This window comes from Mesoplodon densirostris, chromosome 2 (assembly GCF_025265405.1).
Source record: "Mesoplodon densirostris isolate mMesDen1 chromosome 2, mMesDen1 primary haplotype, whole genome shotgun sequence".
Lineage (NCBI taxonomy): Eukaryota > Metazoa > Chordata > Mammalia > Artiodactyla > Ziphiidae > Mesoplodon > Mesoplodon densirostris.
Window position 1 is genome coordinate 150,054,498 of NC_082662.1, and position 12,070 is coordinate 150,066,567.

The 12,070-nt window shown below is 38.5% G+C and overlaps 1 protein-coding gene across 7 annotated transcripts in view; it reads right to left on the reverse strand.

Annotated features, from left to right (window-relative positions):
- Positions 1-12,070, reverse strand: part of HMCN1 (hemicentin 1) — a 755,474-nt gene that overhangs the window by 497,511 nt on the left and 245,893 nt on the right. The gene's annotated exons all lie outside the window — the stretch shown is intronic.

Below are 12,070 nucleotides of genomic sequence, written 5' to 3' on the forward strand. Positions count from 1 at the left end.
TGGCTATTTTCACCTTGAGAGTATATGATTAATGTCCTAATTTCTTAAAAGACTTAGATATACTAAATTTTGCGTCAACTTATAGAACTAAAACCAAAATCCTTTACTTTTACTCATTCATTCAAGCGGCAGATACAGCCTAAGAATGATGCACTCTTGATCCCACCATTCTCAGCATTGACCTACCTACTTTCCTGCTTTTTCTCTTCTCAGAGGTCGTGACAGTGGACTAAGCCACTTTCATCTACTCATTTCTACATGTGCTTTCCTGTCAAAAAAAGAAATCAGCCATCTCCTCTGAAAGGTCTTACTTTTTCCAGCCTCTCTTCTAATCTGTGACTGAGGTAGACAGAGGAGGAGAAAGACGGAATACAAATCAAAACATTCATTAAATGTAAGACGCCAACTTACTCTCACCTATGAGATTCATCCCTGGCTCTGGGTTATACATATTGTAAGCTTTCTGGACAAAGTCTGCTTCTTCCTTTATATCTTGACAGGACGGGTGTTCAGTAAATGAAACTTGAGGAATAATAATGCCAAAGTGGAAACTATGGTCCCCCTCCCCACTGGCTTCATGTTGCATTCAAAAGAATTATCTTTTATGGCATTTAACTTGAACTTTCTGTTTTTTCCTTGCTAAGAGCTACTAACATTACTATTGCACCACAGAGGGGATTTTTGTTTTTCTTCTGATAGCCATCTTTCAACAAGTCTGGCTGCAAGTAAATGAGATGAGGATTTTAAGAGCCAATTATTGTGTGGCGTATTGTTTGTACTTGCTACACTTTATTTTCCCCATAGTTTGCCTCCGTTTCTATCACTGACTCTTGTAATGAAAATTAATGCTTGTAATGGAAATTGTAATGAATGCTTGTAATGAAAATTAATGCTCTGATTTAAATGAGTGATATGAAACATGATCTATTACGCCTGCTGGCACACAGTATGTTTCACCTCATTACCACATTATTAAAGAATAATTAGCATCTCTAGGGATGAATTGGATATTACAAATCCAACATTTGTAGATACATGTATTCACAGTTAGAAAACGGTGGTTCTATCCTTTCCATACACTAAGCCTCAATTATAAGTTTTACCAGTCCTGGAACTTGAAATTATTCTCTGGGGAACACAGATTGTGTTAACTGCTGAATCACTTGCATGCTAGTGGAACCTAGAAACTTTCCACTTGCATGCTTATATACTGACCCTATAGTCATATCTGCCTTTCTTACAAAGTTATTTATACCCAAGTTGTTAAATAAAATGGAGGCTGACACCATTTAACTTAAATATTTGGTCTCAAAATCCACAAGTGTTCATGATATATTCAGATAATTAAGACCAATTTAGGCCATTGTTTAATGCATTGGAGAGGTCACTCATACATCTATATCATTATCTATACTTCAGTTGAATGTAGAAACTGAAATACAGATTTAATGTAAGTTTAATGCCCTTCGAATTATCTTTATGTATTGACGAGTTAGAATTTAAACATTAAAAATTTCATTTATTCATTAATTTCAAATAAATTTAAATCAAAAGTTAACCACATAAAATATAAGATCTCACAAAATCTACTCTTATCAAAAATATAGAAGGTTATTCAGAGTATAAAATAGTGTAGTTTAATCCTTTGTTATCAGTCCCTTGGTTTAATTTTCTTTTTACCATTCTTTTCTCTAAATTCTATTTTTTCCCCTCAAATCTGCTAGGATTGCAGTTTCCTATTTCCTTAAAATATTTTCAAGTTCATCTTACTGCTTTAAAGATAGGACTGTGTCTTATATTCTGACAATTCGAAAGCCTTACATTCTTGTGTGTCTGTTTTGGCAGCTGGTTGTTCCTGCTTGTTCTTATCCTTGGGTCCTTGGCTTCCATGAGTGCTTGATTAAATTTTACTGTGATTTTCCCATTTCACTCATGGAACTATCGGGTTGGCCAAAAGTTCGTTCGGGTTTTCCACAACATCTTACAGAAAAAAAAACAAATGAACTTTTTGGCCAACCCAATATTTCTGGGAATTCCTGGGAGCCTAGGAGCTTCATTTGCTTCTACTAGGTACACACAGGGCACAACCAGTTCAGGACCACCTTAAACCAAATCCACACCTAGCATTCTTGAAAATTCCTAGGTGAGGTGTATTTAAGCAGTACAACCTTGAGAGCATAAGGGTTTGGCTGTAACTTCTCAATGATTTATTTCATTTTGGTTTGATTTTTGTGCCATCTTCTACTCAGCACTAAAGGTGGGAGGGCAGGGAATCTTGACCTCTGGCTCACCCTTATCCTGAGGTGTTAGCCTTGGGATCTCAGCCTCTCTCTGCAGAGAGGTTTCCCCTTAGACTCCCTACCACAGGTGGGCGCTGGGCTCAAAGTGACCAGGTTTTGCAACCTAGAATAATCCCTGCCCATGTCCTCAAGCAGAAGTGGCTTCAGTGTTCCATTTACCTTTCTGGTTCTCATTTTCCTCTAAGATTTTAGCCAGGTAATTCCTTCCTATTTTTTAGCTTTCTGATGCTTTTTAAATTATATATGTGTTCATCCCAGGTTTTTTAGCTGTTTTCAGTGGGAGCATTGGTCTGAGTATCCTAGCCCACTATGCTTCCAGAAATAGAACCCTCCCTAGATTTAATAAGCCCCATTAAAGCAAACATATTCTACGTGTCTGAAGTGTTTAATTATATCTTCTAATTACAAGTAACAAAATAGCTCAAGCTATCTTATATAACAGGATATATAGATATATAGATATAGATATAGATATCTTATATAAGGATACCGGTGCATAGGACCCCAGGAGTAACTGAACAATCCAAACCACAGAAAGAGAAGGAGCTTTTTACGATGTGCCGAGATGGGAAGAACTGAAAACAGTAGGAGACTGTGAGCCTTCACTCCGCCTCAGAGGTTCTCAAACTTTAGAAAGACTCAGAATTGCCTGGAGGGCTGTTAAGAACACAGATTGCTGTGTCCCACCTGCAGGGTTTCTGAAGTAGGGCCCAAGAATTTGCATTTCTACTGAATCCCCAGGTGATGCTGATGTTGCTGGTCCAGAGACCACCCTTTCACCACCCTACTGCAGGAAAGCTCTGGAGTTTCACTGCTTAGATCCCAATCCTAGTTGCCTCTCTGCTACACCTGTGAATTTAGACATATTTTCTCACCTTCTCCATGCTTGTTTCCTGTCTTGGTGAATAAGATTCCTCATCTGTAATAAGGAAACTGGTAGTACTTACCTCAAAGCGTTTGTTGAGAAGATTAAATGAAACAAAAGATGTAAAATGCTTAGAATAGTGCCAGTATTTAGCAAGCACTTGGTAATATCAGCTATTACTAATATCATTAACACTCACCTATTTTAATTACATCATGTTTCAGTATTTATTCTCTTTTTTACCTATGTCCAATCTTATTTTCTTTTGTGAAGTTGCTTTTCCTCCCCTGACTCCCTCCCTCCTGCATATGTCTTTAAAAATATTCTAGCACAGTTTCCTTGCAACTTCAGTTTACATGACACTCACAGACTAGTAGTCACTATCCCCCTTCAGGACTGTCTACTTTATGACTTCTCTATCTTTTGAGTTTATTAATGACTACTGTATATTTAGTTCTTAATTATACTTCTTAATTACATACTTAATTCTGTCCATTTTTCCCAGTTTAAATTCCCAAGAGAGAATCTGACTAGTCACATTATCATTTGCCACCATGCCGCACCACAATCCATGAACTTGCTGCCGCTGGACCAGGTCACCCTCCCTGGTCCAATCAGCTGTGGTGCAGCAAGATGAGAGGGTGAGTGGAATAAAATGAGGCTGCAGAGGGCTACCTTCAAGCAGTGACTATGAATGGGGAAGATGCACTAAGAAAGGCCTGGAAATGAAGCACACACCATGACTGACAAGTCTAAATACCACTGTAGGCTTAAAAACATTTAATGTTGTTGCTCAATTTGTTCTCATTAAAACTAAATACTGTGATTAAATTCCCTTATATCCAATAATTTCTCTTTTTATACAGACCCTATTCAGATATATCTGAGCTCTCATGTCATGTGCTTCACACATGTTAAGAACATTGGAGGCTGTCAGCAATAAGTATAGCAGGACCTTCATGAATGGGAACAGGAAAAAGCTGATCCCATCACAGGGGTGAAGTTCTCCTAAGTGTATATTTACACTATCTGCTTTGATATTACTATTAGATCCATCAGTCAGGAAATATGATAAAAGGGATAATTTTTGAAGACTGCCTGAGAGAGTGATATTCAAAAGAAAATCCATAAGACAAACATGAAGAGCACAGCAAACATTAATAAGGATGAAAACAACATTGCAACTCTTTCTAGAAATGGCATCAGATAATAATTCTATACAAACTGTGACAGTTCCTTTAAAAACACCATCTTGAAATACGAGCACAGCAAACATTAATAAGGATGAAAACAACATTCCAACTCTTTCTAGAAATGGCATCAGATAATAATTCTACACAAACTGTGGGAGTTCCTTTAAAAACACCATCTTGAAATATTAACCATAACAGCCCTAACTTCTTACAGAAATACTGGTTGTGGATCCATCATCTATGAGTTTATTATTAAAATCTTTATTTGTAATGTTGAAACATTACATGTACACTTTTATTCTCCCTCATTCTCCACTTCACCATGCAAAGTAGAAAATGTAGGTTTCTCATCTCAAAATGTCCACTAACACATTATATATACGGTATATATGTTCATATATACTTACCTTTCTTTTTTTTTTTTTTTTTTTTTGCGGTACGCAGGCCTCTCACTGTTGTGGCCTCTCCCGTTGCAGAGCACAGGCTCCGGACGCGCAGGCTCAGCGGCCATGGCTCACGGGCCCAGCCGCTCCGTGGCATGTGGGATCTTCCCGGACCGGGGCACGAACCCGTGTCCCCTGATTCGGCAGGCAGACCCTCAACCACTGCACTACCAGGGAAGCCCTATACTTATCTTTCTTGAATTCATTTTATGGGATTCCACCAGCTGTTTCAAGAAGTTAAGAGTTGTGAGCCATTCTTAATGATATACATTTGTTTTCCATTTAGGAAACTGGCTGGACCTTTTCTCATGGACCCCATCACAGGGTTAGCATCCAGCTCCTGGGTCCTAGAATACATTTTCTCTTCCTGACCTGAATAAACGACTTGCATACACATTTTTGTTCAGGTATTCCTCAATTGTGTGAGACTGTCATATCATTAGAACTTTGAATTATAAAATAAAAAATGTTACAAACATTACAGCACATAAAACTTAGAGCATGACTAATTGTCCAACAGAGAGAACAGGTGACCAGGTGAATTAAGTAATCTCTCATAGCCTTACCCTTCTCATCTGTAAAATGTGTACACAAAGAACCTACATCAAGCCAAAATTGTGAGAGTTCAATGAGACAATGCATGTGAGCACTTGGCAGAGTATTTATTTTTATGAAATGTAAGTTCCTTTCCTTTTCTTCTACAATATATAATAGAAGACAGAGCCTGCATTAAAATGTGATGTTGCTCTTTATTTTTATTGAGCATTTAGGAAGAGATACTATAAAGTTCCTTGAAGAGCAACCACTAGCTTGTTCCAAAAGTTAATTAATATAAAGAGCCAGATTTCAGCCAGGGGAGGAGAGAGCAACAGTAAAGGGTATCATTTTATACAAAATCTTTTTTGTGTCTCTACGTTCAGCTAGATTGTTCTGATCCTCCCTCAAATGGATCCTTTCAGCAGCTAAATCCTCATTTTGGGAATTGCCTTTGTGTCTCTGTAATTCCAGCCAACTCTTGACTTCACACTTCACCCTTGGAATTTTCCCCCAGGCCTAAGTTCATCTCTGTGGTTGTCGGCCTGTTTCTAGCTGTCTCGTACTAGTTCTCAGGTTTCTGATACCACGTCTGGCATCAGCTCTCCCTCACATTTTGTTGCAGAAAATGGAATCGCTCCAGGCATGATCAATTTACCAGTGTCCCTGGGTTTGGGGGCCTAGGTACTTCCAGTCTCAATGCTACCCTTTTCTAGATAACCTCCCCAGAGGACAGATCTCCTCTGTTCTTCTCATGCCCCTAGCCCTGTTCCTTAACCTTTGGGCTATAACAGCTTTAAGCATAAATAAAGGGATAAATAAGTTAACCAAAGAAGAAACTTCCATCATTTGAGGAAGACAAGAAAGAGGTGGACAATAACAGGTGGAAAAACAAAAACCACTGTAAAAGTCTTAAAAAGTTTTGCATAAACATCCCTAGTATTAAAACAACTGGGATCTTGTGGTCTTAACCAACATCAAATCTCTTCTACACTAAAAGCTTTCAATTCAGGTTCTTGGGGTGTTTTTCCTTTAAGTTATTGTTGACACTTTTATTATCAGAACTAGTGTCAAAATGAATTCATTTAATTACCTATCTTATGCTACGGTCAATTCTGCTGAAATCCATCTGTCCTGTCCTGTTAATCTCTCTGCCTGACTTCATCACTAGGAGGGGTAAAATTTGCTTCTCCTCTGATTAGTGAATGACAGACTGATACAACTTCTAGTTTCCCCAGTTTTCTTATTTACTAGGAACCATGACTATGGGAACTAAAGTTTCAGGATTAACCCAAAAAAAACAAGCACAAATTTCATTCACTTTGCTTTAATAACCACAGTGTCCAAGTTAAATATGAGCACCTTAACACAAGTTACAGGTACCCAGAAGATGTGTGCTCAAAAATGCCATGTGTGCTCAGCCATCTGTAAATAAAGTCCTACATAACATCTGCAAATCTTTCCTAGTGAAACTAGAACTTCATTATAAAAAAAAAAAAACAATAATTTGTTTTAAAGTGCAGAGACATATAAAACTGCTCATGGAAACCCCCTTCAAAAAAATAATAACGGGGCCTCCCTGGTGGCGCAAGTGGTTGAGAGTCCGCCTGCCGATGCAGGGGATACGGGTTCGTGCCCCGGTCTGGGAGGATCCCATATGCCGCGGAGCGGCTGGGCCCGTGAGCCATGGCCGCTGAGCCTGCGCGTCCGGAGCCTGCGCGTCCGGAGCCTGTGCTCCGCAACGGGGGAGGCCACAACAGTGAGAGGCCCGCATACCGCAAAAAAAATAATAATAATAATAACGTCAGTTATTCCTTTCCAAACAGAATTGAAATGCAGGGTAGAGTGTTAAGTCTTCCCCTAGAAAAAGGAAATCATTGTTCTAAAATACTCTTCCCCTCTTTATTTCCTAGAGTACAAATCACACAGAGTATTCTACATGGAAGTTCTTCTGGTCCCCTAAAACTGGTAAAACTGAAACACCTATTATGAGCCTGTTTAAATAGGGTACCAGGCCAGGAAATTATCCTTTGTACACAGTCACTTGTAAAGGTGGATATTGTTTTAAGACATGCCTTCATATTTATCACTATTTTTTCTCTCATGCTAAAACTTAAATTTAGCATTTTTAAGATTAGTTATGTAAGACTTATGATCTTATTAATAGTCAAGTATCTCTCTCCTAAGACTTCATTTGACCATCTTACTCTCCTGGTCATGTTTTTCTTTAGTTTTTATGTGTCTACAGTCAAAAGTCTCTCCCCATGAACCTACTAACTTCATGTGGAAGCTCACACATCAGCCAACAAAAACAGCTCTACCACTCACATTGACTGACTGACTGCTCTCCAATTTCACCATCTCCTTTTCGCCTTTGAGTCTTGAACATGCTTCCCCTCTGCCCTCTGCCCTGTACCATCAGCCTTTCTCCCCAGCTATATCTCCACCCCTTCAGCCAAGTCTAACTGCAATGCTCCAGATTGGGGGAACGTCTCCTGGTTCCTTGTCCCAGTCCCACCACCTTCCACTGAAGACTGGAAAAATTAATAGGCCACGGGGAGGTAGGAGAGTATATGGACTAGGAGCTTGGATCCTGGAGATGAATCGTGGATTTCAAATCTCAGATCTACCATTTACTAGTTATGAGGCCCAGGGCAGGAAGACATCACTTCTCTGGGCCTCTGTTTCCTCATACACGAAATATAAACAATATAGTTATTTTGTGAGGATTAAATCTGTTAACGCATGTAAAGCACTAAGAACAGTACTGGATGCACAGTAACTATTCAGTAAGCATTAGCCATGAGTATTACTGCCACAAAATCTGGATTTCCCACATCCTATTATACGATGTTATAATGTAATTATATTATAATTAAATAATATAATTACAATATATTATATTGTAATTGTATATTATATAATAATATATTGTAATATAATTACAATATATTATTATAATATAATGTTATTATATTATATTATTATAATTCTTATTCTTATAGCATGATCTTCCAAACATTATAAGCTCTGTAAGAGAAAGGATCTTGTCTGACTCATTTATTGCATTCTAAGCACTAAGTATTGTATAAGGCACAGAATAGGCACTCAAAAACATTTAATGATTCAATGAATAAGTGTATTATTGTCAGACAGTGACTCTACCTCCAAGTCATGAGTCCAGTCTTCCATTTAGGGAACTGTCACTGTATCCCTACAAGCCCATGTCCCCCACTAACAAACTAGAGGGGTTCAACTGCTCTAGAATGACTTCTCAACTTCTCTCACACCAAGTTCCACTGTGCATTACCTTTGAGGCTTTTGGACTTGAGTCAGCCGTTGGAATACTCCAACTTGATGTTTTGGAATCTGGACTAAACTAGTTGATCCTTAGACTTGCTGAGTGTTTGGACTTGGTTTGTTTCCTGGACTATTTACAGGACTTGGTATCCTAGCTGTGCATAAGAAATACCCTGCTCTGGGTCACCATCTGAACGAGCATTTCCTCACATTTAGTCTATATCCTATCCCCACCAGGAACTGAGGAAATTGACAATATAACACCCCCAACTGTAACTCTGTTCACTAACTAGGTGGCTTTAAAGAAAAGAAAAATTATCTGTTCTGAATATCAGTTGGAATTCTATTATTTGTTACTTTCTCATTATTATGGTACAATGACAATAGGTGTTAATAATGACTTGACTCAATACATTCACTATCAGTTTACTCTTCTGTGTTTTATTAGTTGTAATATTTAAGATCTTCCAAATTCATAACACCATCCTATTGTCCATGACATGTAACAGAAAATGTTTCATGCTAACAAAATCATGGGACAATACTACAAGGTTATATATCAATATCAAGGGCACTAAACAATGGTATTTCATCTGTTCATTCAAAAACATGTATTGAATTCCTACTATACTGTTATGTATTAAAATAAAGGATAGAGATGTAAAGATGAATAAATCATATTCTATGCCTTTAAAAGTTCATAAATTAGTCGATTTAAATTTAGGTTAAAATAATACTGAAGCATTTGAAATTAAAGCAGTTTCCAGTTTTGCTCTTCACCAAAAAAAATGGTGCCATCATCATCTTGAAGGACAGCTGCTAAAATCATCTCTTTTGAAGTGTATTATTTCTCTTAAATCTTTCTAAATATATGTAGAACAGATCCAAAAGGACTTTCTCTCCTTATGACCCTTCATTTTTTGGTCAGTATAGAGTCTAATAGACTAACAAATGCATTATAACGCTCTGGTCTTAATATTCAAGGAACATCCCAGGAAAGGCAGAGAGGGAATCAAAGTTCAACAGCCATAGACCTGCTCCCTCCACAATTCTCCTTGTCTGTACAGCATACTCACATTTCTGCTACTTTAAAACAGTGAAAATGTGTTCATATGGCAAGAAGGAAATAAGGGGAAAGGACAACACTCTCAAGTGTTTATAATCATAGACAGTACAAAAAACAGGCTCTGGTCAAGCTATGTTTAAATGTATGCATTTTTCTTCCAATAGAGCTGTAGCCTGTCAGGAATAGATGTAATTTGCACTCTTAAACCTCCAACCATGGCCTTCACAAATGTTTCTGTTCTGTTTTGCCTATTAACACACTTTCAAGGAACACTTTTGGGTTAGTCTACAGTCCTGATTTTGGAAGTAGAAATACCTGGATTTGAATCCCTCCCCCACTACTTGAGGACGTCTTAAACAAGCTCTTTAACCTCTCTGATCTTCACTTACACAATGACAGAAATAACAGCTACTTCATAAATAACATATGAAAATGCCTAACAAATGTTGGTTCTCTAACTGTTGAGTCAAAAATTAATTTTTAAAAAAGGAGAAGGAGTAAGATGATGAAGGCAGGAGGGAAAAAGAATAAGTCAGGGGGAAGTAACAGGAAGAGGAGGAGAAAAAGAAAAAGGAGGGCTTCCCTGGTGGCACAGTGGTTGAGAGTCTGCCTGCCTATGCAGGGGACACGGGTTCGTGCCCTGGTCCGGGAAGATCCCACACGCCGCGGAGTGGCTGGGCCCGTGAGCCATGGCTGCTGAGCCTGCGCGTCCGGAGCCTGTGCTCCACAACGGGAGGGGTCACAACAGTGAGAGGCCCGCGTACCGCAAAAAAAAAAAAAAAAAAAAAAAGAAAAGGAGAAGGAGGAGGAAGACAATGGAAAAGTTTTTTAAATCATGTCGTCAAGTATGGAAACCATAACCCACTGGCTTCAAAAGCAGAACAGCTATAAAATTAAAATAATAACAGGAAATAAAGCCATAAACTGGTGGTTTGCTTGAAATGCTGTGTATCAGTGAATAAAGAATGAATGAGTTGTACCAACCTAATAGGTCTGAGAAAAGGCAGAGGCATGTGTAGAACATTCCTAGACTATGTATATAGTTGACCCTTGAACAATGCTGGTTTGAACTGTGCAAGTCCACTTATCCGCTGATATTTTTCAATAGTAAATACTACAGTACTACACTGCCCATGGTTGGCTGAATCCGGGGATGAAGAGGAACTGTAGATAATGAAGGCCAGGGCTAACTGTAAATTATAAGTGGATTAACCCCCACAGTTATTCAAGGGTGAACTATATATCTTCCAACAAGCCTAATTACAGTCCAAATGCCACAGTTGTCAAAGAATATTGAGAAGTGGTAGTGAGACAGCCTAGAGCCATTTTCAGGACTGCCTCTTCTATCAGTATTTTAAATAAGGATGATTTTATTGTTTGTAATTGATTCATCAATTCAACCAATATTTATGAATGCTTGCCCTCCAGTTCTACCCTCCAGCACTCTATGGTCTAGCAGAGGATACAGGATAACATCCACAAATAACCAAAATACAGGATTTGTGATAAATATAGTGAGAAATGCAAATGATATATAATAAAGACTCAAACGAAGAAAGAATTACCTTTGGTGGGAGTAGTCTGAAAAGGCTTCATGAAGGAAATGATATTAATTCATTCATTTATGCATTAAGCAAATATATTGTGGCATTTTCCCATACACCTGATACTATTTTAAGGAGTCAAGAAACACATCCGTGATCAAGACAGATGAAACAAACTTTCAAAGAAGAAAATAGTAAACATGCATACAGATTTATACATATATAAATAAGTTTAGACAATGGCAATTGTTTTTGAATAAATTGAAATAGGGTAGTCTGATGGAGAGCAATTTCAGGCAAGAGGAGGCAACTTCGGGTAATGTAGTCAATAAAAATCTCTCTGAAGTTTTAGCATTTGAGCTGAGAATTAAAAATATTCTTGGCAGGGACTTCCCTGGTGGCGCAGTGGTTAAGAATCCACCTGCCAATTCAGGGTACACAGGTTCAAGCCCTGGTCCGGGAAGATCCCACATGCCGCGGAGCAACTAAGCCCGTGTCCACAACTACTGAGCCTGCACTCTAGAGCCCACGAGCCACAACTACTGAAGCCCACATGCCTAGAGCCCGTGCTCTGCACCAAGAGAAGCCACTGCAAATGAAAAGCATGCGCACCGCAACGAAGAGTAGCCGCCGCTCACCACAGCTAGAGAAAGCCCGCATGCAGCAACGAAGACCCAACGCAGCCAAAAATAAATAAATAAATTTACTTAAAAGGAAAGAAAATATTCTTGGCAGAAAGAATAGGAAGTGTAAAGGCCTTGAAATGAGAATGGGCTGAGCATGACAGAGCATTCGTAAGAAAGAAATTGAAAAAGAGTGCACAGA